The sequence below is a fragment of the Pelophylax lessonae genome (genome assembly GCF_965119305.1).
Source record: "Pelophylax lessonae genome assembly, chromosome: 8".
Lineage (NCBI taxonomy): Eukaryota > Metazoa > Chordata > Amphibia > Anura > Ranidae > Pelophylax > Pelophylax lessonae.
The window spans coordinates 709681-715680 of NC_138775.1; positions in this window are offsets into that span (position 1 = coordinate 709681).

Genomic DNA, 6000 nt, shown 5'->3' on the forward strand with positions numbered 1-6000 from the left:
GGATGGGTATTATATTGGTAGGTAGGTAGTATATTGGTAGGTAGGTATGTTGGTAGGTAGGTAGTATATTGGTAGGTAGGTATGTTGGTTGGTAGGTAGTATGTTGGTAGGTAGGTAGTATGTTGGTAGGTAGGTAGTATATTGGTAGGTAGGTAGTATGTTGGTAGGTAGTATATTAGTAGGTAGGTAGTATATTGGTGAGCGGATGGGTATTATATTGGTAGGTAGGTAGTATATTGGTAGGTAGGTATGTTGGTTGGTAGGTAGTATGTTGGTAGGTAGGTATTATATTGGTAGGTAGGTAGGTATGTTGGTAGGTAGGTAGTATGTTGGTAGGTAGTATATTGGTAGGTAGGTAGTATGTTGGTAGGTAGGTATTATATTGGTAGGTAGGTAGGTATGTTGGTAGGTAGGTATGTTGGTAGGTAGGTATGTTGGTAGGTAGGTAGTATGTTGGTAGGTAGGTAGTATATTGGTAGGTAGGTAGTATGTTGGTAGGTAGGTATTATATTGGTAGGTAGGTAGTATATTGGTAGGTAGGTAGTATATTGGTAGGTAGGTAGTATGTTGGTAGGTAGGTAGTATATTGGTAGGTAGGTAGTATGTTGGTAGGTAGGTAGTATATTGGTGAGAGGAAGGGTATTATATTGGTAGGTAGGTAGTATGTTGGTAGGTAGGTATGTTGGTAGGTAGTATATTGGTAGGTAGGTAGTATGTTGGTGAGAGGACGGGCATTATATTGGTAGGTAGGTAGTATGTTGGTAGGTAGGTATGTTGGTAGGTAGTATATTGGTAGGTAGGTAGTATGTTGGTGAGAGGAAGGGTATTATATTGGTAGGTAGGTAGTATGTTGGTAGGTAGGTAGTATATTGGTAGGTAGGTAGTATGTTGGTGAGCGGATGGGTAATATATTGGTAGGTAGGCAGTATGTTGGTAGGTAGGTAGTATGTTGGTAGGTAGGTAGTATGTTGGTAGGTAGGTAGTATGTTGGTGAGAGGACGGGTATTATATTGGTAGGTAGGTATTATATTGGTAGGTAGGTATGTTGGTAGGTAGGTAGTATATTGGTAGGTAGGTAGTATGTTGGTAGGTAGGTAGTATGTTGGTAGGTAGGTAGTATATTGGTAGGTAGGTAGTATGTTGGTAGGTAGGTAGTATGTTGGTAGGTAGGTAGTATATTGGTAGGTAGGTAGTATGTTGGTAGGTAGTATATTAGTAGGTAGGTAGTATATTGGTGAGCGGATGGGTATTATATTGGTAGGTAGGTAGTATATTGGTAGGTAGGTATGTTGGTTGGTAGGTAGTATGTTGGTAGGTAGGTATTATATTGGTAGGTAGGTAGGTATGTTGGTAGGTAGGTATGTTGGTAGGTAGGTAGTATGTTGGTAGGTAGTATATTGGTAGGTAGGTAGTATGTTGGTAGGTAGGTATTATATTGGTAGGTAGGTAGGTATGTTGGTAGGTAGGTATGTTGGTAGGTAGGTAGTATATTGGTAGGTAGGTAGTATATTGGTAGGTAGGTAGTATGTTGGTAGGTAGGTAGTATATTGGTAGGTAGGTAGTATATTGGTAGGTAGGTAGTATGTTGGTAGGTAGGTAGTATGTTGGTAGGTAGGTAGTATGTTGGTAGGTAGTATATTAGTAGGTAGGTAGTATATTGGTGAGCGGATGGGTATTATATTGGTAGGTAGGTAGTATATTGGTAGGTAGGTATGTTGGTTGGTAGGTAGTATGTTGGTAGGTAGGTAGTATATTGGTAGGTAGGTATGTTGGTTGGTAGGTAGTATGTTGGTAGGTAGGTAGTATGTTGGTAGGTAGGTAGTATATTGGTAGGTAGGTAGTATGTTGGTAGGTAGTATATTAGTAGGTAGGTAGTATATTGGTGAGCGGATGGGTATTATATTGGTAGGTAGGTAGTATATTGGTAGGTAGGTATGTTGGTTGGTAGGTAGTATGTTGGTAGGTAGGTATTATATTGGTAGGTAGGTAGGTATGTTGGTAGGTAAGTATGTTGGTAGGTAGGTAGTATGTTGGTAGGTAGTATATTGGTAGGTAGGTAGTATGTTGGTAGGTAGTATATTGGTAGGTAGGTAGTATGTTGGTAGGTAGGTATTATATTGGTAGGTAGGTAGGTATGTTGGTAGGTAGGTATGTTGGTAGGTAGGTATGTTGGTAGGTAGGTAGTATATTGGTAGGTAGGTAGTATGTTGGTAGGTAGGTAGTATATTGGTAGGTAGGTAGTATATTGGTAGGTAGGTAGTATGTTGGTAGGTAGGTAGTATGTTGGTAGGTAGGTAGTATGTTGGTAGGTAGTATATTAGTAGGTAGGTAGTATATTGGTGAGCGGATGGGTATTATATTGGTAGGTAGGTAGTATATTGGTAGGTAGGTATGTTGGTAGGTAGGTAGTATATTGGTAGGTAGGTATGTTGGTTGGTAGGTAGTATGTTGGTAGGTAGGTAGTATGTTGGTAGGTAGGTAGTATATTGGTAGGTAGGTAGTATGTTGGTAGGTAGTATATTAGTAGGTAGGTAGTATATTGGTGAGCGGATGGGTATTATATTGGTAGGTAGGTAGTATATTGGTAGGTAGGTATGTTGGTTGGTAGGTAGTATGTTGGTAGGTAGGTATTATATTGGTAGGTAGGTAGGTATGTTGGTAGGTAGGTAGTATGTTGGTAGGTAGTATATTGGTAGGTAGGTAGTATGTTGGTAGGTAGGTAGGTATGTTGGTAGGTAGGTATGTTGGTAGGTAGGTAGTATGTTGGTAGGTAGGTAGTATGTTGGTAGGTAGGTAGTATATTGGTAGGTAGGTAGTATGTTGGTAGGTAGGTATTATATTGGTAGGTAGGTAGTATATTGGTAGGTAGGTAGTATATTGGTAGGTAGGTAGTATGTTGGTAGGTAGGTAGTATATTGGTAGGTAGGTAGTATGTTGGTAGGTAGGTAGTATATTGGTGAGAGGAAGGGTATTATATTGGTAGGTAGGTAGTATGTTGGTAGGTAGGTATGTTGGTAGGTAGTATATTGGTAGGTAGGTAGTATGTTGGTGAGAGGACGGGCATTATATTGGTAGGTAGGTAGTATGTTGGTAGGTAGGTATGTTGGTAGGTAGTATATTGGTAGGTAGGTAGTATGTTGGTGAGAGGAAGGGTATTATATTGGTAGGTAGGTAGTATGTTGGTAGGTAGGTAGTATATTGGTAGGTAGGTAGTATGTTGGTGAGCGGATGGGTAATATATTGGTAGGTAGGCAGTATGTTGGTAGGTAGGTAGTATGTTGGTAGGTAGGTAGTATGTTGGTAGGTAGGTAGTATGTTGGTGAGAGGACGGGTATTATATTGGTAGGTAGGTATTATATTGGTAGGTAGGTAGTATGTTGGTAGGTAGGTAGTATGTTGGTAGGTAGGTAGTATATTGGTAGGTAGGTAGTATGTTGGTAGGTAGGTAGTATGTTGGTAGGTAGGTAGTATATTGGTAGGTAGGTAGTATGTTGGTAGGTAGGTAGTATGTTGGTAGGTAGGTAGTATATTGGTAGGTAGGTAGTATGTTGGTAGGTAGTATATTAGTAGGTAGGTAGTATATTGGTGAGCGGATGGGTATTATATTGGTAGGTAGGTAGTATATTGGTAGGTAGGTATGTTGGTTGGTAGGTAGTATGTTGGTAGGTAGGTATTATATTGGTAGGTAGGTAGGTATGTTGGTAGGTAGGTATGTTGGTAGGTAGGTAGTATGTTGGTAGGTAGTATATTGGTAGGTAGGTAGTATGTTGGTAGGTAGGTATTATATTGGTAGGTAGGTAGGTATGTTGGTAGGTAGGTATGTTGGTAGGTAGGTATGTTGGTAGGTAGGTAGTATATTGGTAGGTAGGTAGTATATTGGTAGGTAGGTAGTATGTTGGTAGGTAGGTAGTATATTGGTAGGTAGGTAGTATATTGGTAGGTAGGTAGTATGTTGGTAGGTAGGTAGTATGTTGGTAGGTAGGTAGTATGTTGGTAGGTAGTATATTAGTAGGTAGGTAGTATATTGGTGAGCGGATGGGTATTATATTGGTAGGTAGGTAGTATATTGGTAGGTAGGTATGTTGGTTGGTAGGTATTATGTTGGTAGGTAGGTAGTATATTGGTAGGTAGGTATGTTGGTTGGTAGGTAGTATGTTGGTAGGTAGGTAGTATGTTGGTAGGTAGGTAGTTTATTGGTAGGTAGGTAGTATGTTGGTAGGTAGTATATTAGTAGGTAGGTAGTATATTGGTGAGCGGATGGGTATTATATTGGTAGGTAGGTAGTATATTGGTAGGTAGGTATGTTGGTTGGTAGGTAGTATGTTGGTAGGTAGGTATTATATTGGTAGGTAGGTAGGTATGTTGGTAGGTAAGTATGTTGGTAGGTAGGTAGTATGTTGGTAGGTAGTTTATTGGTAGGTAGGTAGTATGTTGGTAGGTAGTATATTGGTAGGTAGGTAGTATGTTGGTAGGTAGGTATTTATTGGTAGGTAGGTAGGTATGTTGGTAGGTAGGTATGTTGGTAGGTAGGTAGTATATTGGTAGGTAGGTAGTATATTGGTAGGTAGGTAGTATGTTGGTAGGTAGGTAGTATATTGGTAGGTAGGTAGTATATTGGTAGGTAGGTAGTATGTTGGTGGTAGGTAGTATGTTGGTAGGTAGGTAGTAGGTTGTTGGTAGTATGTTAGTAGGTAGGTAGGTATATTGGTGAGCGGATGGGTATTATATTGGTAGGTAGGTAGTATATTGGTAGGTAGGTATGTTGGTAGGTAGGTAGTATATTGGTAGGTAGGTATGTTGGTTGGTAGGTAGTTGTTGGTAGGTAGGTAGTATGTTGGTAGGTAGGTAGTATATTGGTAGGTAGGTAGTATGTTGGTAGGTAGTATATTAGTAGGTAGGTAGTATATTGGTGAGCGGATGGGTATTATATTGGTAGGTAGGTAGTATATTGGTAGGTAGTATGTTGGTTGGTAGTGTATGTTGGTAGGTAGGTATTATATTGGTAGGTAGGTAGGTATGTTGGTAGGTAGGTAGTATGTTGGTAGGGTGTATATTGGTAGGTAGGTAGTATGTTGGTAGGTAGGTATTATATTGGTAGGTAGGTAGGTATGTTGGTAGGTAGGTATGTTGGTAGGTTTGTTGGTAGGTAGGTAGTATGTTGGTAGGTAGGTAGTATGTTGGTAGGTAGTTAGTATATTGGTAGGTAGGTAGTATGTTGGTAGGTAGGTATTATATTGGTAGGTAGTTAGTATATTGGTAGGTAGGTAGTATATTGGTAGGTAGGTAGTATGTTGGTAGGTAGGTAGTATTGGTAGGTAGGTAGTATGTTGGTAGGTAGGTAGTTATTGTTGGTGAGGAAGGGTATTATTGGTAGGTAGGTAGTATGTTGGTAGGTAGGTATGTTGGTAGGTAGTATATTGGTAGGTAGGTAGTATGTTGGTGAGAGAGGGTATGTTAGGTAGGTAGGTAGGTGGTAGGTAGGTTGTTGGTAGGTAGTATATTGGTAGGTAGGTAGTATGTTGGTGAGAGGAAGGGTATTATATTGGTAGGTAGGTAGTATGTTGGTAGGTAGGTAGTATTGGTAGGTAGGTAGGTATGTTGGTGAGCGGATGGGTATATATTGGTAGGTAGTATGTGGTAGGGTATGGGTAGTAGTTGTAGGTAGGTAGTATGTTGGTAGGTAGGTAGTATGTTGGTAGGAAGGGTATTATGTTGGTAGGTTATATTGGTAGGTATTTGGTAGGTAGGTAGTATGTTGGTAGGTAGGTAGTATGTTGGTAGGTAGGTAGTATGTTGGTAGGTAGGTAGTATGTTGGTAGGTAGGTAGTATGTGGTAGGTAGGTAGTTATTGGTAGGTAGGTAGTATGTTGGTAGGTAGTATATTAGTAGGTAGGTAGTATATTGGTGAGCGGATGGGTATTATTGGTAGGTAGGTAGTATATTGGTAGGTAGGTATGTTGGTTGGTAGGTAGTATGTTGGTAGGTAGGTATTATATTGGT